This window comes from Myxine glutinosa, chromosome 14 (genome assembly GCF_964187855.1).
Source record: "Myxine glutinosa chromosome 14, kmMyxGlut1.1, whole genome shotgun sequence".
Classification (NCBI taxonomy): domain Eukaryota; kingdom Metazoa; phylum Chordata; class Myxini; order Myxiniformes; family Myxinidae; genus Myxine; species Myxine glutinosa.
Window position 1 is genome coordinate 83,978,051 of NC_136274.1, and position 22,014 is coordinate 84,000,064.

A 22,014-nucleotide genomic window follows, 5' to 3' on the forward strand; every position below is an offset into this window, starting at 1 on the left:
TAAAATTCTAGCTTCAGATCAGCTTCCTCGAACTTAACTACGCTAAATCTGAATTAATCTTCATTCCCCCCAACATCGATGGTTTCCCAGTATCCACATCCGGAATCTTGGCATCATCATTGACCAAAACCCTCTCCTTTGAAAAATACACTAAACAGATCATAAAGACCTTAAACCTTAATCATAAAAACTGAAAAATGCTTCGCCATGGAATAGTCCACCACTCATATAAATAATCATAAGAGTTCTGCGAAACATCTCCATCTTTAAAACTTAGCCAACCATTTTTAAACCACATGTTTTCCCCCCAAAAACAAGTCACATTCTTTGTATATTGCCAACATTGTTCATCGTTTAAGTATCATCCAGAACTAAATTTTTATAAACCATCAACTTGTAGATGCATTTATTTATATTCCATTAACCCAAGAACTCTCAATTGCTTGGTTATATTTTAGTAATGTCATATATCCATATTTCTTTCCAAAATGTTCCTGATATACACATTAATCCCATCTGTCTTTGTTTCCAGATCAACTCAAATCAGGAAATCAACACAAATCCTTATTACCTCCAATCAATCCAAAATTAAATCAAACAATTCAAAACCAGATCGGATCAGCGATCAAAAATCATTTTTCCAAGCAACAATTCATTCAAAGACCAAGCTTAAAAACACAACTCTCATCTTACTGTGACAAATAAGCAACCAACCTACTTCACACTAAAACAAATAACTTTTCATCACCCCTTTCTTAGCCACCGCCTCTTACACTTAAACAGATCACAATACGAGGTTGCATCCCAGTACTGACTCTGCTGCCTTCTTGCAAACCACTTCAACTCCATGAATTTTACATGTTTCGTGAACGGAACAAAGCACTCTGTAATTGTCAGATTGAAACTGCCCCAAACCCGTCCATATAAACTCCATTGTTGTCCTGTTCATCTCTCTGTGTTACATTTACATTTTGTGACTCACAGCTCCTGCCTCCATGGAACAATGACGCCTGAGCACTCAATTAGCCCTCCCAGTACCAAAGACTTACAATCAGACCGACAGACAAACAAATAACAGAGGCATGTCGCCAGCCCCAGCACAGGACATCCCCTTTCCGGGCAGGCACAATATAATCCACAGCATCGAAATGCCAATTTCTATCCGGAGTCTCGCAAAGCCAAAATCCATGCATGCGTGCTCCATCATGCAACCCGATCTGTACTTGGTGCGCCCGGCGCCCCCTATAATCAGTGAGTTATAATAACCACAATATCTCTGGCACCCAACTCGTGATACCACAATTTAATCCACGTTACTTGCATCTCTTCATCCTCCCAAATGTCCTCTTAACATGACTTAAATTAAATTCCAGCGTACTGTACCTGACGCGTCCACAACAACAAAAAACTCGATATTCTCTGTCCACTAATTACGTACATGACTTCAGTTTAACCAACAATATAATGTCCTTTCCTTCCAGATTTAGGTTCTATATCCTGTCGTTAAAGCAACACCCTGTAGACTGACTCCGCCTGTCGTTCTTCCAAGGTTAGTGAATTCCCTCTGACCTTTCCCTTGCATATCTCGAACAAAGGTCAACTAAACTTTAAAAGGTCAAACTTCGAATTGGTCAACACAAATGCATCGATGCATCTTCCAGCCGCCACTCCGCACTGTACCTTACTGTATGAACAAGACTTCCTGTTGGAACTTGGCTCCGGAAATTAATTACTCTGTCTTGAAATCGTTTAATTTAACCATCTTAAATAAATCCATCCATATAAATCCATCTTAAATAACGTATTCGTCCTGTGACATTGCCTGGCATATATGTCGCAGCCGGCCACTATTCCGACATGGCTCGTCTGACATGAACGTCCGACATCCAGCAAAGTCGAAATGACCCACAATGCATTTGGGCACACATCCTCCTCTGAGAGTGGGCGAGTTATCGCCGGCACTCTGAGCAAATCTCATACAGCACACCCGTGACTCGCGGCTCGCTCGGCTCCTGCCCCGTGACATCGCCAGAATTCTCGGATAGACGCTAAAATTCACAACACACATGACAAAAATCCGATTTAAATTCAGAGATCGCCGATCGACCTGGCACAACCATCTCAACGCGACGACGCCACGCCGCCCTCCGTCCTGGCGCGCACCCTCGTGCCTCCACACGAATCCCAACACTCCCTGCACGCCGCTCTATTCGCGTTCGCGGCGGGGTTTACCTCACGTTGGGACATGCAGTCGGCTGTCATAACAAAGTGCTGTCATAACAAATCTACGACCTGACATGTAGTGAGCTGTCAGAACATTGAGCTGTCAGAACTCATCCCTAGCTCGTGAACATCGCAAAAAAAAACAGGATCTCCGACGCTCCACCTCTCTGACCCAAAATGCACTATATGACACCAATTCCAAAGGTGAGCTGCCTCAGCGATACATCCCACACATACAATCCACAATATCTGCCATTGAATGAACTCTTCGATTCAAGTAAAACGCACACTTCGACCCAAACTCTGAACCTCCAGTTCCACAAACTCCAAACCTCCGTCCGGCTGCCGCTCGAAAGAAAAAAAAACAGCCCATCCTGCAACCATCTCCAAGAAACCGCTTCATATCAACAGTAGATCGACAAGGGCACTCCGAGTGCTCTCCTGACCCGATTTATATCAATTCGCTTCCCAAACACTCCCAAACAGATGAAAATCCGGACTCAGTTCAGGACCTCGCCTGTTCTCTCGGATAGACGTTAAAATGGACATTCCCGGCCTGAATTTCCCCCAAGTCGAGCAGATCGCTTACAAAGTTTCACACCGAAACCCTCTGCTTTGCACTTGACACACAGACAAACACATTGGCCAGACACACACGTCAATTAATATCCCAATATACATTCATTCCTCATTCATATCCTCATTCATATTACGTCTCTCATTCAAGGAAAAAGGATTTTTGGGACGGGTTGGACGGGGGGTGGGTTGAGGTGGAAAGGGGAGGCAGGGCGGGGGGTGTTGGGGTGTTGCCTAGAGCCCCGGGGCTGAGCTCAGGTCTTGGGGGGGGGGTTGGGGGCATGGTGGCTACCTCCCCTTTCGCGGGGTCTTGGTCCGGATTATGGACGAGCGGCATTAGCCGCTGATTTGCTTGCTTAACTACCTCCTTAATTGTTTTGTCCTGAACTTTGCTTCCTGAACTTGCTTCCTTTGGCTCTGAAGCTTCAAATTCCTACAATGCAGCTCCTGCTTCAATTTTCAATATTTCAAAACCTAACCTGTCCTTCTCACCCTGTGGCCACCTGGCCCATTTCCTGTGAGCTTATTTATTTTCTCTTGTCCACCAGGTCCTGGCCTGTTTCTATCTGGACCTTCTAAGTTCACCACAGCCCATCTTTCCCTGGCATGCAATGGCATACCCCATCTTGTCTTTGGGCTGTTCCTTCCTGGAAAAATCTTGGCCACCTGGCTTCAACCTATATGGCTGTCCGACCTCATTTTCCCCTCCTGGTGCTAACTGTAACTTTAAGCTTCCTGTTAAATCCTTACTGATATCCTGCGCAAAATCTATCCTTAGCTTTTTACCCTTAATGTTTATCCAGCGCAAATATTGTAACGTTACTCTTAAATGATATCCAGGTGATTTCAACAAAGGTACGTCATTCTGTGGCCTGAAACAGCCTTTACTTACAATTTCTGTTCGAGTGCAGACAGCGCGGATGACAGGGAAGCGGACTGAACCCGTTCGAAGAAGCAAGGTACAAATTTGGAAAGATACCTTAATCAAATTAGAGTGCCAGCGTCCCGGCGTTCGGACAGCCTTCCTTCTGTCGCTCGGGTTCCGCTTCCCGTCCTCCGCGTCTGTTGCAATCCGAGTCACGGCACCAAATGTCAGATACCACCTTTTCTGATTGAAATAGAGTTCCACCAACAGGCTTGAGAATGACGAGACCTTTATTGAAATAACACTTTATACGGATCCGGAGGAAGCCAAGACATCTACAGCAAGAGCCAGTCTCATGCCAAGTCAAGCCTTCCTGAAAACGCATTGATTCTCATTCATTTATATATGAATACGATTATCAGAAAATCTCCGAGAGAACAAAGCGACTGGCGAGAGTCCCTCCCCGTCATTCCTAGCCCCCACCGTTATCCGCTCTGTCATTCGGGGGAGTGCAGCACGCACCTTATCATTCGGACCAGATGTGATTTCAAAACTCCGACGAGGCAGAAAATATAACTCATTAAAGGGAGGGTGCATTCTTGGCTTCGACAAACCCATAAAGTATATGGGTTTGTTCAAAATGAGTAATTCAGAGCATGTTTATACAGAGTCAAGCGTCGCTGTGATTAATACAAAATATATATGGTTCACGATAGGTTTTATGTCTGCAACCTAAACATTCTGCTAGTGTTACGCAAAATCACGCGCATGTGAGCGTTCTCCTGCCCGCGGCTCGAGGCGCCGTCTGAGAATCATGATAGGGATTTTACGACCGGCCTTATCTAGCCTCGAAAGTGCACACGTATACAATTTGTCCAACACGACTGAAGCGAGCCTTTCCTCATTTTAAATGAAAGCGAAGCAAAAACCTCATTGTAACTCAGGCGTCACTGTCATTAAACAAAACAGTTAATGTTTTTGGCAATTTATCAAAGGATTTATGTCTACGATTCAAGCAGCCTACCTAAAGTTCGAATACATTTTATTAACTCATGAAATAACATTATAGAACAGCATTTTATAACATAGCTTACGTGGTAATACGTCAGTCAACCGGCATTTATAATTGAGCATTAAAGAGTAACAAATCTGAGACCTGACACTTACACCGGGTCCTCTTTCTCTTCGCTTCTCCTCCATCACCTGCGAATCCCTCATCCGGTTAATGAGCACATCATCACGATCCGAACACAGACTTTGGACCAATTCTTTTACTTCCTCCTTTATCTCTTTCTTATCCTCTCTCCGTCGCTTCTTAATTTCGCTCACCCCTTCTTCCACTTCTTCTAATTTTTGCTTCACCTCCTTCATCTCTTCGTGCGCCCCTTTAAGTTCTTCCTCTAACTCCACTTTATTTTTCTCTATGTGCTCCCGCACCTCCCGCTCTTTAACCTCCATCACCTCTACCACCTTGTCCATTTTCCTCGTCAGGTCCTCATGTACCGTCTGACACTCTTTTTTAATTACCCCTACGTCCTTTTTCATCTCCTTCTGTGTCGATTTTAAACCCTCTATTACCGCTGTGTTCTTCTTTACCTGGTCCCCCAACTCCTTTTGTCCCACTGTCAGTTGTTCTACTCCCAGCGTCAACTCCTCTATACCCCCTTGCAATTTTACAGTCCCCTTTCTCACCTCCTTCTCCATGCGCTCCTTACAGTGCCTCACCTCCTCGCGCACTCCTCCGACCTCCTCACTCACTCCTCTTCTGATCTCCTCTCCCATCACTTGCATCTCCTGCCCAGATGCCACCCTCATCTGCTCCATTTCCTCCCTGTGAGCATCCAGTTTGGTTTCTACCCCCATTCTGACCCCCTCTATCTGCTGCTCCATTTGTTTAACTTCCCTTTCCGCTTGGTCCCTCATGTCCCTCAATTTGCCTTCCATACTGTTTTCTAACCCTATTAACCCATTTCTCACCTCCTTTATCCCGTTGTCTAACCCCTCAAAATTATTGTCTAACTTCCCAAATTTCTTGTCTAACTCCTCAAAATTATTGTCTAACTTCCCAAATTTCTTGTCTAATCCCTTAAAATTATTGTCTAACCCCCCACTGGTACCCCTCGCTTCGTCCCTCATTACCCCCAATTGCTCACTCTGAGCCCTCGCTTCGTCCCTCATTACCCCCAATTGCTCACTCTGAGCCCTCGCTTCGTCCCTCATTACCCCCATTTGGCCCTCCAATCGCTCACCCATTTGTTCCATAAGGGCCCTCATTTGCAGGAGGAAAAGGTTCGAATCCACCAGGGGCGCTGCCACGGTCGCGGGCGCGGTGACCAGCGAGGCGCCATTTTGTGCGTCTGCTACCCTCGCTGCTTCGCTCTCCTCACGTCCCTCAATTTGGTCCTGGACCGACCCTGCCTCACTCTCCACTACCGGACCCCAGCCGACTTGGTCTGCCATAGCGCGACTTTCAAAATTCGGGTTTTTATTTCCGTATAACAAAATCAAATTTCGCCGTTATAATTTCGTCGAGCGCGGGAAACGCGCTCCGGATCGATTCTACCTCCCCAACACCAATTGTTACCCTAGTGGTACAATTGGTGTTCCACAATTTGGGCCTAATAAATTTAGTCCCAGGTTCGAATCCGACACTCCTGACACCAATTGTTACAGACGCGGTTGTGGATGTTGGTTTACCGAGCGGTTTGGTATGACCACGTCTGCACAGTTTACCCGATTCCACCCGAACGTTGACTAATCGCGCTACGCTAGATCAATTGAGGAAAAGGACACAATGGCTGGGATTAAAATGACACGACACCAGGGATACGGTTCTCAAGACCTCCGGAGGAGGTTATATTAGGGCGGAAGGTTAGATTACAGGAATGAGAGGGACAGCATAGAAAGACAGGCACTTAGACACACTTATCTTATTCCCTGACAGACGACAGATAAACAGGACAAAACTGACTCACACGGGGATTGATGGCAAGGAAAGGCAGAATCGATGGCTCCAGGTGCACCTGGGCTCAGGGCAGGATCGACCCGGTCCGGTCTAGAGATGCGGGGAGGTCGCAGCGCTCGGATGTGGTGATTGTCTTCTCAAGCTGGGGGCGCATCTGACGTCACATCCGGTAAGTCGCTGCGTATATCCGGCAGGGAGTGACACGCCCTCGGCTCGTTAGCTCCGCCCCAGATGGAATCGGTCCGCCCTTCTTATTGGGTGCGGGGGGTTTACCAGGCTCCGCCCTTGACGAGGAGCTGACAGCCAGCCCCTTCGTGGTAACCCCGTGGAGCGCATGGGTAATGGCGGCTAACCGAGCCGGAGTGAGGACGCACACTCCCCGCGCGCGCCGTTGTTGTAGTTGTTGTTGTAGTTGTTGTTGTAGTTGTAGTTGTTGTTGTTGTTTGGGGAAGAAGATGGGAGGAGGTATGGGAAGGTCCTAAACTCACTACTGGTGCCATATAATCACATTCTGGTGCAACGAAGAGTCAGAATTAATGGAAACGAGTCCTTAACTGACATAGACTAAGAATAACTAGCAAGATGTCCGAAAGTTGTCTACGTGAGATGCGGTGGACCTGGGCACGACATTTAATGGGGGAAAGAGGGGAAGGTCGGTTCTACAGAGTGTTGTTTACAGACAATGGGACTAGGGAATGGGGGATTGGGGATAGTTGGGGAGTATTGGGGAAATAGGGGAATATTTACAAGCGGATATGGAGGCCAAATTCCATATTCGCAACAATAGCATAATATTAATGTAATTACAAAAGAATATTAAGACCAGAATTATAATTGTTAATACTGTTAGCTATAAGAATCTTACTATAATTCACCAAATGTCCGTTCGTCTGTCTGTCTGTCTGTCTGTCTGTTCGAAGGTACCGTAAAAACTGCTGAACCGATCGCAGAGATATTTTTGGTGGATAATCCTGGGTTCTCCAGGAGTAAAATAGGCCATTTAGTTTTCCCAATTTCAGCTTTGGTCTTCAGCATTCTCAGGTTTGGACTCCCGCATAACATTCGCGTTCGCATGACGTTGATTGTTCTTATTGTGACGATGTTGCTTTCCCGGGTGCCGCGCGATCGGTGCAGCCGTTTGTGCGGCACCGGGAAAGCAACATGTCTCCATCGATCGCGAACAGATCACTGTCTCCATCGAGCTTGCCAAGGCCGTAACACCTATCGGCTCAAAATCCTTTTAATTGTTGATTTGGTACAGTTACACGTATCGGGAATTTGGTACACGTATCGGGGGTACATACGACATAGCGATTGTGAACACGATTATCGATCACGATTCACGATCACGATCATCGTGTATCGATCACGATTTGAAACACGATGGAACAATATTTACCGATATGAACAGTGATGTGGCTTTTATTGAAATTCTAAAGATACTGTTTAGATTTTGATGATTTGCATGTGATAGGATTCAACGGATGTTTATATAAATGGTTTAAAATTTAAAAAACCCTTCAATTTCTGATATTTTGCCTTTTCATTTGGGCCTACCAATTGAAGCCCCGCCCATAGGGCGGGTATCGTTGCTAGTTGTTTGAATTATATTAATACGAGAATATTAAGAGCTAAAATTAATGAAAAACAAAAACAAAAAGCAAACGGACACAAAAGACGAAATAAAGGGAGCGGGAGACAAGATCGGGAGAGAGGGGGAAGCACACAAGTACAACATTTGAGAGCAGGGACATCGGGAGATCTGTGGGAGATAGAGGGCTTGGGGGGGAGTAGGCGTGGGAAGGGAGTTGGGAGAGGAAAAAAAAAAACACGTGATACTGCCAGGACTTCCAGGAAAGAAGTTGGTATTTCAGAAAAAAGTGGACCTGGGGTGAATTAACGGGGTTAGAAAAGATCAAGGTTTTGGATGGGGGAAGACAAGAGATGGTGGTGAACAGCTGTTTTAAATATCTGGAGGGAGGAGTGGGATTGAAGAGAGTGAGGGAGTTTGTTCCAGAGGCGGGAGAAAAGAGGAATGAAAGAGTGAAGGTGAGCAGAGAGTCTTGATTTTGGCAGTTTTACCATAAGAGGGTTGCTGGCAGATCTTGTGCGACTTGTATGAATATTTGGGTGACCGAGCCCAGACAGAGCTGCGGGAGCAAGGCCGGAGATGAGTCAGTTGCAGACAGAAAGTCCACCAACCTGCCTGCGGTGACTGAGTGAAGGCCCTCGGAATTAGCTTCATCGCAGGAGATTCCAATGATTCTGAACGCTTTGGTTTAAAGCACGTGAAGCCGAGTTATGTGTGAGGCAAGAGCACCGGCCCAGAGGGGAGAACAGTATTCCATTGAGCTGCGGATGACAGCCTTGTATGTGGTGAGGAGCTCAGGTGTGCCAAGGAAGGACTTTGCACGATGGAGGATGCCCAGTCGGCGACTGACTTTGGAGGCCAACTTGGAAATGTGTTTTTTCCAGGAAAGATCATGGCAGATAGTGAGACTCAAAAGCTTGAGTGACAGAATTTCTTGGAGAGGATTGTTGATGCAGGAGAAAGTAGATGGGAGGGTTGTCCAGACTGTCCTTTCGGAGAGATATCATGAGAGTGTGAGATTTGTCAGGATTGAAACACATCTTCCACTGCTTTGTCCAGTCTGTGATTTTGTTCAGGTCTGCAGAGAGTGAGGAGGCTGCAGACTGCCAATCTGAGGGTTGAGATATGGAGCAGCAGAGAGTGGAGTCATCAGTAAAGACATAGAGAAGATTTTCCGGAGAGTCGGAGAGATCATTGATGAAGACCAGAAAAAGCACAGGGCCCAGAACACTGCTTTGAAGAACTCCAGCCTGAACAGGAAGGGGAGATGAGAGAATTCCATTCATGGCCACATGTTGACTGCGACTGGTGAGGAAGTCCGCAAGCCATGTGTGGAGGTTACCATGGATACCATAAGATGAGAGTTTGGTGCGCAGAGCTGGGTGCCAGACCGTATCGAAGGCACGTGATATGTCAAGGGAGACGGCTCTGATTTCCTGTTTGACATTGAGGACCTCCATCCATTGTTGAGACAGCAGAAGCAGCATGTCCAGAGTAGTGACCTGGTCTGAATCCAAATTGATGATCCGAGATCAAGCCATTGCCATCGGTGTCCATCGGCAGAGAAGAGCAAGGATTTCATATCGGAAGCAATGACGGAATCCTTGATCTTGCTGATGAATGGGAGCAGGCTGATTGGTCTGTAGTTGCAGGAATTGTTTTTGCACATTTTTTGTGTGAAGCGGTAATGGTGGCCGATTTCCAACTGACTGCTGGTTAGAAACACAGTATCGAGATCAACACTTCGCGACTTGAACAAGACAAATTGGACAACTGCAACAGGACAAGTTTTCAGTCACTATACTTTTACTTAGTAACAATAAATAATGAATTCCCTTGTAGGGAACGCTAAAATCCTTCCTCTCCCCTTTCCCTCTACTCCACCCTCTCTCTCTCCTTCCCCTTCCCTACTCCTCCTCCGCTCCACTCTCTCTCCCCTCCCCTCCTCTCTTCTCCCCACCTCCTCTCTCCTTTCCCCCTCTCTCCTATTCCTCCCCTCTCCTTTTCCCCCTCTCTCCTTTTCCTCCTCTCTCCTTTTCCTCCTCTCTCCTTTTCCTCCTCTCTCCTTTTCCTCCTCTCTCCTTTTCCTCCTCTCTCCTTTTCCCCCTCTCTCCTTTTCCCTCTCTCTCCTTTCCCCCCTCTCTCCTTTCCCTCCTCTCTCCTTTTCCCCCTCTCTCCTTTCCCTCCTCTCTCCTTTTCCCCCTCTCTTATTTTCCCCCTCTCTTATTTTCCCCCTCTCTCCTTTCACCCTCTCTCCTTTTCCCCTTTTTTTTTTTTTTTTTTGTATACTGAATCGAGGCTCGTGAAAGAGCTAACATTTACTTCACAAACAAATCAACCAGACAAACAAAACACACAAAAAGCGGGAGCGGAAAACAAGATGGGGAGAGAAGGTGAAGCACACAAACAACATTTGAGAGCAGGGAGATGTGTGGAAGGGAGAGGGCTTGGGGGGAGGAGGCATGGGAAGGGAGGGGGGGGGGTGGAGGGAGAAGTATAAAACACAAAGACACCAATGACTTCCAGGACAGAAGTTGGTATTTCAAAAAAGTGGAATTGGGGTGAAATTAGCGGGGGTAGAAAAGATCAAGGTTTTGGATGGGGGAAGATAAGAGATGGTGGTGAACAGCTGTTTTAAAGACCTGGAGGGTGGAGTGGGATTGAAGAGAGTGAGGGAGTTTGTTCCAGAGGTGGGAGAAAAGAGGAATGAAGGAGTGAAGGTGAGCAGAGAGTCTTGATTTTGGCAGTTTGACCATAAGAGGGTTGCAGGCAGATCTTGTGCGACCTGTAGGAATATTTGCGGGACAGAGCCCAGAGAGAGCTGGGGGGGCAAGGCCAGAGAGGAGTCGGTAGAAGATGGAAAGACCACCAACCTGCCTGCGGTGAGTGAGTGAGAGGCCCTTGGAGTTAGCTTCATCGCGGGAGATTCCAATGATTCTGAATGCTTTGGTTTCAACAGCGTGAAGACGAGCTAGGTGTGAGGCAGGAGCACCAGCCCAGAGGGGAGAGCAGTATTCCATTGAGCTGCGGATGAAAGCCTTGTATGTGGTGAGGAGCTCAGGTGTGCCAAGGAAGGACTTCGCACGACGGAGGATGCCCAGTCGGCGACTGGCTTTGGAGGCCAGATTTGAAATGTGGTTTTCCCAGGAAAGATCATGGCAGATAGTGAGACCCAAAAGCTTGAGTGACAGAACTTCTTGGAGAGGATTATTCAGAAAGTGGATGGGAGGGTTGTCCAGTCGGTCTTTTCGGAGAGACAGTGTAAGAGTGTGAGATTTGTCAGGATTGAAAGACATGTTCCACTTGTTTGCCCAGTCTGTGATTTTGTCCAGGTCTGCAGAGAGTGAGGAGGCAGCAGACTGCCGATCTGAGGGATGAAGAATGGAGCGACAGAGAGTAGAGTCATCAGCAAAGAGATACAGAGGATTTTCAAGAGAGTCAGAGAGATCATTGATGAAGACCAGAAATAGCACAGGGCCTAGAACACTGCCTTGTGGAACTCCAGCCTGAACAGGAAGAGGAGATGAGAGAAACCCATTCAGGGCCACACGTTGACTACGACTAGAGAGGAAGTCCGCCAGCCATGCGTGGAGATTTCCATGGATACCAAAAGAGGAGAGTTTGGTGAGCAGAGCGGGGTGCCAGACCGTATCGAAGGCACGTGATATGTCAAGGGAGACTGCTCTAATTTCCTGTTTGGCATTGAGGACCTCCATCCATTGTTGAGAAAGCAGAAGCAGCATGTCCAGAGTAGAGTGTCCAGGTCTGAAACCAAATTGATGATCAGAGATCAAGCCATTGGAGAAGAGAAAAGATTTCATATCTGAAGCAATGATGGATTCCATGACTTTGCTGATAATTGGGAGAAGGCTGATTGGTCTGTAGTTGCTGGGATCTGTTTTTGCACCTTTTTTGTGCAAAGCGGTGATGTTGGCAGATTTCCAAGCAGATGGAAGATGACCTTGAGCAAAAGAGAGGGTGAAGAGAACAGAGAGAGGGAGTGAAAGAGCGGAAGAACAGGATTTTAGGACCCGTGGGCTGATGCCGTCAGGTCCAGTTGCAGAATCCGAGTCGAGGGTTGACAGAAACTTTTCCACCTTGTCAGGAGGAAAGGACACAGAGTCCAGGAGCAGCTGGGTACGACTGGGTATGGTGGGTACAGAGAGGGATGGGTTTGGGACACAAGATTTAGAGGCAAACACAGAGTTGAGGCATTCAGCTTTTTCACGTGCGGAGTCAGCCGTGTGGCCATTTGAGGTGAGGGAGGGGATGGAGGGGGAACAAACACCAGAAACAGATTTGACCAGACGCCACCAGGATTTGGAAGAGGGAGACAGATAAGAGAGTTCGGTCCTGAGAACGGAGAGATATTTTTTCCTGGCTCTCCTGAGGGTGGACACACACTTGTTTCGGGCTTTGTGAAAGGAAAAGAGATTTCCTTCCGTTGGATTTGCTTTCCAGGAGACGAAAGCAAATTGTTTCTGGGCAATAGCCTCACCACAAGATTTCGTGTACCATGGACGGGAGGAAGGGTATAACAACAGAAGACGAGATGGGATAAATCTGTGCATGAGAGAGAGCAGTTTGCTTTGGAAGAATTCCCAGGAAGAATTTATGTCAGAGGCAGTAGAGATGGGAGACCAGTCCAGATGATTGATGGCTGCTTGAAGACCATGCCAGTTGGCCTGAGTGAAATGCCAGACTCGTCGACGCTGAGGAGGCTCTCTGAGAATGGTCAGAGAGATGTCCACTTTAACAAGCACATGGTCAGAAGAGCCGATTGGAGCAGAAGAAGAGCAGCAGACATTTTCAGGGAAGTTAGTCATAACCAAGTCCAGAAGAGAAGATGCTCCGTTGACTGAAATCCGGGTCGGGAAATTGACAGATTGTGTCAGTCCCAGTGAGTCACAGAAGTCCTTTGCTGAAGAGCCATGGCTGGTGAGAGAGGTACCCACACCCAGCCAACTGGCATGGTGACAGTTGAAATCACCACATATGAGGAAGAGAGAGTTGGGATGGGTAGATAGAAGTTGGTCCATATTCTCAGACAGCGAGATGTAGATGGAGTCATTACTGTTTGGTGGACGGTACAACACACATATGAACAAAAGGTGGGAGCGAAGGGGAAGCCGTAGCCAAAGGTATTCCTGGGGGTGAGGTGGAGAGAGGGCAGTGCAGGGCGAGTGAGGAAGAGTTTTTTATAAAGATAGCAACCCCACCTCCAGGACGAGGCTCAGGTCTATCATACCGGAGTAGGGAGTAACCTGGGAGAGATACCAAGGAATCAGAGACATCATGAAGGAGGAAAGTTTCTGTTAAGCAGATCACGTCTGGTTTGTCAGAAGCAACCTGTATGGAGAGATCAGACATGTTTGAGCGAAGGCCCCGGATGTTTGAGGTCCATACTGTTAAGGAAGAGGAAGGGGGAGCATCGGATACAGAACAGGGGGGGGGGGGAGCGGTAGGGTAAGATGTGGAAGAGGAGGAAGAGGTAGGGAGAGCTGTTGAAGGTGTGTCAGAGATTACAGAATAGCTCGGAGAAAGGGAAGGATGGGGCAGACAAAAGGTTTGATGGTGATTGGGAGAGGCGCAGTGAGGTGTTATTTGACGAGGGGGAAGAGCGAGGCAGAAGGTTGAGGGAGATGAAGGTGAAAGTTGGAAGGGGGAAGAAGCGGGGAGGACGCTTTGAGGGGGAGGGGTGAGAGGGGAGTCTATGAGGGGAGGAGCGAGGGAGAGTCTCGGAGGGGAGGGGCGTGGGGGGAGATTTGAAAGGAATGGGTGATTGGGAAGATTTGGAGGGGAGGGGCAAGGGGGAAGATTTGAAAGAGATGGGTGATGGGGATGATTTCGAGGGGATGGGCAAGGGGGTAGATTTAGAGGGGAGGGGTGATGGGAAATGAGATTTTGGGGTGATGGGATTTTGAAAAATGTACGATTAATGGGAAACGAACATTTATTGCAAAATGAGTTTCTTGAGACATTCGAGTCAAAAATACGTTTGAGGACGCTGGAGGGAGGATGGAGTGCTGGAGAGTTTAGGGAATGAATGAAAGATGCACTATAAGAGATGGAATTTTTTTTTGGAATGAATGGATTTGGTGAGCAAGTCGAAAGCATCCTTTTATAGAAGAAGAAGAAAAAGGTGTTATAGAATATGACAGAATACAGGTCTTCAGGGTTCAGATGAGACATTTTTTAACAACGTGATCACAAACAGCGTGGTCGAAGAGTGAACGAACGAACAACTAAGAACGAATAAACGAATAAAAACAGAAGGAAATGTTTTTGGGGTTTTTTTTGTTTTTTTTTGAGATTTTAAAACAAGGAAGTATGGGATGAAAAGACCGTGAAAAACAGAGACCGGAAAAAAAATTGCAGCGCGATCGGAGAACCGCTGAGACAAAAACAAAGCCTAAAGCCAAGGTTGGACACAGTAGCCTAGTACTACACTTAGGCCTTAGAATACACGATGAGAAAGACCGACGATTCTGTACACAGGTATGAAAAACCAACGCCAAGAATACTATTAAAGACACCCCAATAGGTACATACAAGACCAGTTTCGACAAAAACACAATTGTGAAAAGTACTTAACTTCGAAAGCGAGCGTGCATGGACAGCTTTGAAGAGACCCTTCTCTCCTTTTCCTCCTCTCTCCTTTTCCTCCTCTCTCCTTTTCCCCCTCTCTCCTTTCCTCCTCTCTCCTTTTCCTCCTCTCTCCTTTTCCTCCTCTCTCCTTTTCCTCCTCTCTGCTTTTCCCCCTCTCTTCTTTTCCCCCTCTCTCCTTTCCCTCCTCTCTCCTTTTCCCCCTCTCTTATTTTCCCCCTCTCTCCTTTCACCCTCTCTCCTTTTCCCCTTCTCTCCTTTTCCCCCTCTCTCCTTTTCCTCCTCTCTCCTTTTCCCCCTCTCTCCTTTCCCCCTCTCTCCTTTTCCCCCTCTCTTATTTCCCCCCTCTCTCCTTTCCTCCTCTCTCCTTTCCCCCTTCACTTCTCGCCTCTTTCCCTGTACCCACATCCCGTCTAACCAGATACATTCAAAATGGATATTAGAATGCCTTTTGTCCAATAACACGCCAATATTCGTCCCATTTCCTCACATTTTGCAAGGCTGCGAGAGAGTCAGAGTGTGATCCTCACAAAGGAGGTTTACGAGGCCTCAGAGCTATTCTGAGAGAACAAAATGGTGGAGATGTGATTTTTAAGGCCCTCCCTGAACAGACAGACTGGGGCAGAGTAGTATAGTGAAGATAAGCCAAAGGGATCAAATAAGGTGTGTGAATACAAAATGGAATGTGGAAACGAGGCAAACCGAACAAGTCAAATGCACTTTTTCCTGAAGTTTTCTTTATCATGTGTATAATTTGATGGGAGTCACAGGAAGTGAGGATCATTGTTTCAAATATTGTATTGTTGTTGCTGTTCTGTATCTTGCAGAAATTATTTGCTTTGAAGAAGGTTCGTGAGGACAGGAGGTGTTGGGGTCGGAACTACAGTAAGTTCAACTTCCTGTAATTACCTTGCAATTGCGTTCACTCACATGAAAGTTAATAATTGTAATAATGTTGATGTCAATAACGTGGCAACGGTCCCTGTCCCCGATCCCACACCCTCACCTCTCCCAAACAGACCGCCATGCCTTGAGGAATCTGCGACGGCGTATTCAAGCAGGTCACAAAATCGAGCGGAGTGTTGAGCTGTCCCATCGTTCCTGCCCACATGGAAAACTTCACGGGCAGCAGAGCGATGGAACCCAGAACCGCACGGCAAACGCTCCATCTACTGAGCGATACAAATTACCGAATGACCTCAACAAGGGACATTGGCACCAGTCTGACAAGAGCTTGAACCAACAGGCATCCCTGGCATCTCCATACAAATCGGCTAAACGCTTCGAGCAAGGGGATGCTCGAGAAATAACGAAGGAAGAGGCTGCGCATCGTCGATCCCAAGTGAAGGAATTGCTGAAAATCCCACATTCCGAGTTCGACAGACTAGTTGGGCTGATAAATGCCGTCACCACGATCATGGCTTACCACGTGACCAACAACTCGTGTGGAACAGGAATGAAGAAGAGCGTATCGCCAGGTTCCGTAAACACCGGTGATCGTGACGTCGGTGCTATTCAAGCATCGTACATCAGGGATGACTTACAAAAACAGCACCAAAGTGCCACAACTATCCAGGTAAGATCACCACTTTATACATTTCCTTTTCAGCAACCCTCAAGCTATGACATGAGCAGAAATACACCAGGTTTACATGTTTTCGGATGGTCTGGTCTGAGAACATGGATCGGCAAGTTGGGGGTGATAAGTTCAAGTCATTCGTAACGGTGATCAGTCCGTTGTGCACGACTGTACATGGAATTCAAAGTACAAGTGCATTGATGTCTTCTCACTTCCTGGTTCATGTGATTGAGTACAAGCGTTATAAAGATGCTTCCATCGTCCGTTGTATCCTCACCTTCTGCAAATTGACAATAACCCACTCGTTGTGAACTTGAAGAACCTCAGATGGAGTCGTGGATTTGTACAAAGGTAATGGAATCACAGAATCGTACAGGAAAAATATACAGGAAGTTTGGAAGATTTAGATGGCATTTGACTCTCAATTGGTGTAGCGGTTGGAGCATGGGCAAGCCCCTTAGGTTGGCATCGAAGGGGAGGAGGAAATGCTCCACTGAGCGTGGTGGGAAAGGTGGTGCCATCGTACCCACATTGTACCAGGAAGTGATGGTACTTCCCCCAAAGTCAGGTGGGATTGTGGAAACGCTAATCAGGTCAATCCAAAATGTAAACATTCAACACTGCAGACTATTTCGTAGGTGTCCTGCCATTTATGTGGCCCTGTCGGGTCGCATCTGACTCTCATTGGTGTTTTTGGTATTCTTCGTTTCATTTTCCTACATGACACCTTTTTTAGAGAATGCGTGTCATACGTGACGTCGTAACATCAGTGAAAGAGAATAGCCTGTTCTCACTTTCACTATTTTCACAATGAGCGGATAGCTTCTTACTCCGCCCTGGCCAATCACGTGTCCTCAGCCTGTCCGGCAACTACATTTTTGATGCGATTCTTCACCATTGGGGGGACAGGGCCAAAAACGTTACATATCAGATGTCTCAAAAAGCTGTGGACGGATCGGACGAAATTTGGTGGAGAGGTTGGGTATGTGACAAGGACGAAATGATTCGATTTTGGTGAAGTTCTGGATCCGGATCAGGGTCAGAGAATTATTTAATTCAAGTGATTCTTCACCATTGACTGAAAGGGCCAAAAACGACAAATAACATGATTATTCAAAAACTTGGTGGACGAAGTTGGTTAGATGACAAGAACAAGCCGATTCGGTTTTGGTTCAGGTCTGAATCCAGATACGGCCTATCAGTGGGATAGAAAACATAAACTGTTCAGCCTGGTGGAGGTGTGCGCTCTGCCAAGTACCGTTGCAGTTGTTTTTATTTTCTTTATCGCTCAAGTTTCAATAAAAAATCCACCCACAATGCCTTTTACTGATTGTAGACCCATCTGATGGGAATTGGTTCAAAATATATTGATATAACCAACAACGGATAACCATCTCGAACTGATGTTAATCCGAATCCTCATCCACTGTACCTGGTTTGATGAAGCTTCTCCCATCATTTTAATTTGTCCTTTTCTCTGCAGAAAAACTACCGTGGATACCAAACCAGGAAGCATCTGATGAAAAGCCGCGAATCATCCAATTACAAAGTTACAAGTCATGTGGATTCCTCTCGGTCAAGTTCTCGGAGCCCTCAGGGACATTCCATCAGGTCGACCTCTCGCAGTCCATGTTTAATCCGCGAATATGATACAGACTCGGCTATTGAGTACCAGCGCCGAGTGCAGATGGGTAAACTTATTCAACCTCGATTGGCTCATGATGGTGGCACCACATCACGCGATACAAGTTTGAAAACCACCAAGGAAACATCTCCACGTTATGATGATGTGGTGTCCTCCCACGGGCTTGGCAGAAGTGGGATGAATGGTCACTTCCTGGTTGATCCTGCCAAGAAAGAGGCGGTCGTCATCATCCAAGCTGGTTACAGAGGGTACCGAGCCAGGAATGATTTCAGAAAGAAGCGGCAAAGTGCAACAACTATCCAGGTAAGAAACAAGATTTTAGAAACATTTTAAATAATCTCTAAACTATGAAATAATCTGCTGTGCTGAAGATTTAAATTTTGATTTGACCTCCCTGGTGTTCTCACCTGAGTCTTTGTTCATGATTCCTCCAGTTCAATCCCATAAAACATTCATCTCACCGTTATGAGGTTCTTCCTTCGTCGGTACTCAAAGAGATGAACTTATAAAATGGGTCGTGATGTCCAGATGTCGGGACGACCAAATTAGTCATTAATGAAATAATTAAATAATTAAGCGATTAATTGATTAATCAATAAATCAAAAATAGCCTTTGCAGCCAAATCACTTGGTCATTGTCATGTCCAAATATCAGCTTCCTAACTCAAAAGGTGCCTGAGATAATGGCCAGAAGAGAAAGTTCATTTTTGATGAACCCACTCAGCGCACATTGTACATTGAATGGAGTTCACTCCGACACCCTTCCTGCACACAGCACAGGGCCACTTCCCAGTTCTTTCCACCTCACCACATGCTTTACCACTTGCCATCACCTTCGTCTTTCCGATATTCACCTTCAGATCTTTTGTCTCCATACTTTCCTTCCACTTGTTCATCTTTTCCTTCAGTCCTTCCATACTTTCCGCAATCAACACCAGATCATCTACATACAACAACTCCCACGGTAAACCCTCCTTTACGTTCTGAGCCAGCACCTCCATCACAGCTACAAATAGTAGTGGACTTAGTACCGACCCCTGATGCACTCCCACCTTCACCTCAAACTCACCACTGTTCCCGTCCTTCGTCCTTACAACTGTGCGCGCTCTTTTGTACATTGCCATCACTACTCTGATCAACCATTCCTCCACTCCTAACTTCCTCATTGCCCATGTCAATACTTTGCGTGGAACCCTATCGAATGCTTTCTCCAGATCAACAAACCCAAGAAACAACTTCTTCCTCTTCTCCATGTACTTCTCCTGCAACTGCCTCACAATAAAAAGCGCGTCTGTCGTTCCTCTTCCTGGCATAAATCCAAACTGCATTTCGTCGATCTTCACTTTCTTCCATATCCTCCTCTCCAACACCCTTTCCAATACCTTCATTGGAAATTGCGGTGTTCTTCATCAAAGTACACCACCCCCATGCCAAATAATTAAATATCCTACAGCGCGGCAAGCCGCGGCAGGCGCCCGGGAATACCGCAGTGCAGCTCATAGAGATTGCATTGGGAGGGAGAGGTGCACAATAAATTGATCGATTAATTATAAAATATAAAATAACCACCTTTAGAGGCCATTTTTCCCCGCAAAGCGGGGGTTGGCCTTTTTCGGGAACCGTGGTTGTTGTTGTTTTTTGGTCCCCTTTTTGAAGCAATGTTTTACGGCCGGATGTCCTTCCTGACGCCAACCCTTTTTGCCGCCTTTAACGACAAACAGGGAATTACCAGTGAACTGGTACTCAATTAGCCGACCTCGGAAGGATGGCAGGCTGAGTCAACCCCCCTGGTGTTAATTCAGCGATCGACCGGGATTCGAACCCAGGATCCTAGGATCCTAAGCCGGCACCCTAGCCGCTAGCCCAACACCAGAGATTAATTGCATAATTAAAATCAATAAAAGACTATCATAAAATAGTCACATTACTTAGTCACTGTCATGTCCAAATATTAGCTTCCTAGCTCAAAAGGTGCCTGAGATATTGCCCAGATGAGAAAGAAAATAAATGAATGATTAATAATGAAAATAAATAAATATTAATCATAAAAAAATTAAATTGTTAATCAATTGGCTGATAGAATACACAAACCACCACCATTTCATCCGAATCTGTAACTGTAAAAAAAAAAATTAATTAAGTAATTAATCGAATAATTAAATAAATAATAGATTAATTAATTAATCAGTAAATCAAAAATACCCTTTTCAGCCAAATCACTTGGTCATTGTCATGTCCAAATATCAGCTCCCCAGCTCAAAAGGTGCTTGAGATATTGCCCAGATGAGAAATAAAATAAAGAAAGAATTAATAATGAAAATAAATAAATAATGATCATAAAAAGATGAAGTAATTAATCAATTCGCTAATAGAACATGTAAACCAGCACCATTTCATCAGAATCTTTAACTTTAAAAAAAAGAAATTCAGCCATTAATCAAATAATGAAATAATTAATCTATGAATTGATTAATTGATTAATCAATAAATCAAAAATATCTTTTACAACCAAATCACTTTGTCATTGGCATGTCCAAATATCATCTTCCTAACTCAAAAGGTGCCTGAGATCATGGCCAGAAGAGAAAGGAAACAAGTACAGATACATTCAAAGTCCACCGCCCCCATGCCAAATAATTAAATATCCTATAGCGCGGCATTGCCGGGGCGCCTCAGGCGTCCAGCAATACCGCAGTGCAGCTCATAGAGGCTGCATTGGGAGGGAGAGGTGTACATTAATTGATTGATTAATTGTATAATTAAAATCAATAAAAGATTATCACAAAATATTTTCTTATTCAATTGGCTAATAGCATAACTAAACCACTAGTGCTTCATCCGAAGATGTATCTTTTAGAAATTTAATTAAACAAGGCATTAATAAATAATTAAATAATTAATTGATTAATCAATAAATGATTAATCGATTAATCAATAAATAATTAATCGATTAAATGATTAATCAATAAATCCAAAATATCCTTGATAGCCACATCACTTGGTCGCTGTCATGTCCAAATATTAGCTTCCCAGCTCAAAAGGTGCCTGAGATATTGGCCAAATGAGAAAGAAAATAAATAAATGATTAATAATAAAAATAAATAAATAATCATGAAAAAATTAAATTATTAATCAATTCGGTCACACAACACATAAACCACCACCATTTCATCAGAATCTGTAACTGAAAAAATATATATTTGTTTTTAGAAATTAATCGAATAATTAAATAATGAATCGATTAATTGATTAATCAATAAATCAAAAATATCCTTGATAGCCACATCACTTGGTCACTCATGTCCAAATATTAGCTTCTGAGCTCAAAAGGTGCCTGAGATATTGGCCAAATGAGAAAGAAAATAAATAAATGATTAATAATGAAAATAAATAAATAATAATCATTAAAAATCTCTCCTCCCGGACACGTGCTTGTTCGCTCTCCTCCTCGTCTCGGCTTGTGCCCCGCCCCCTGTATCTCGTTTTCTTCCGCCTCTGCTCCTTCTTTCTCAAATCGACGTTCTCGCTTGGAGACTTTTCCCGGATTGTTTTTTTTTTTTTTTTTTTCATCGTTCTGTTTGGATATTGTTGGAATATGTTTAAACCGCAGCCGTGATGCTGACGCCTCCCCCCCCCCCCCCCCACCCCCAGAATTTACATGTTTTAAACGTTTCCCAGTGTGTACCCTGGTCAGAATAGGTACACCGTATCCCTGCGTGGCGTAAGAGACGACTAAGAGGGTTGGCGTCAGGAAGGGCATCCGGCCATAAAAAACATTGCCTCAAAAAGAGAACCATGACAATCACAAGTACATATGGGCAGGGTGCAGCCCGAAGTGGAGATCGGTTTCTGAGGTTTGGGACATGGAATGTGGGGACAATGACAGGGAGATCAGGAGAAGTGGTGGAAGTATTGGTCAGAAGAAGAGTGGACATATGTTGTGTGCAAGAGACCAGATGGAAGG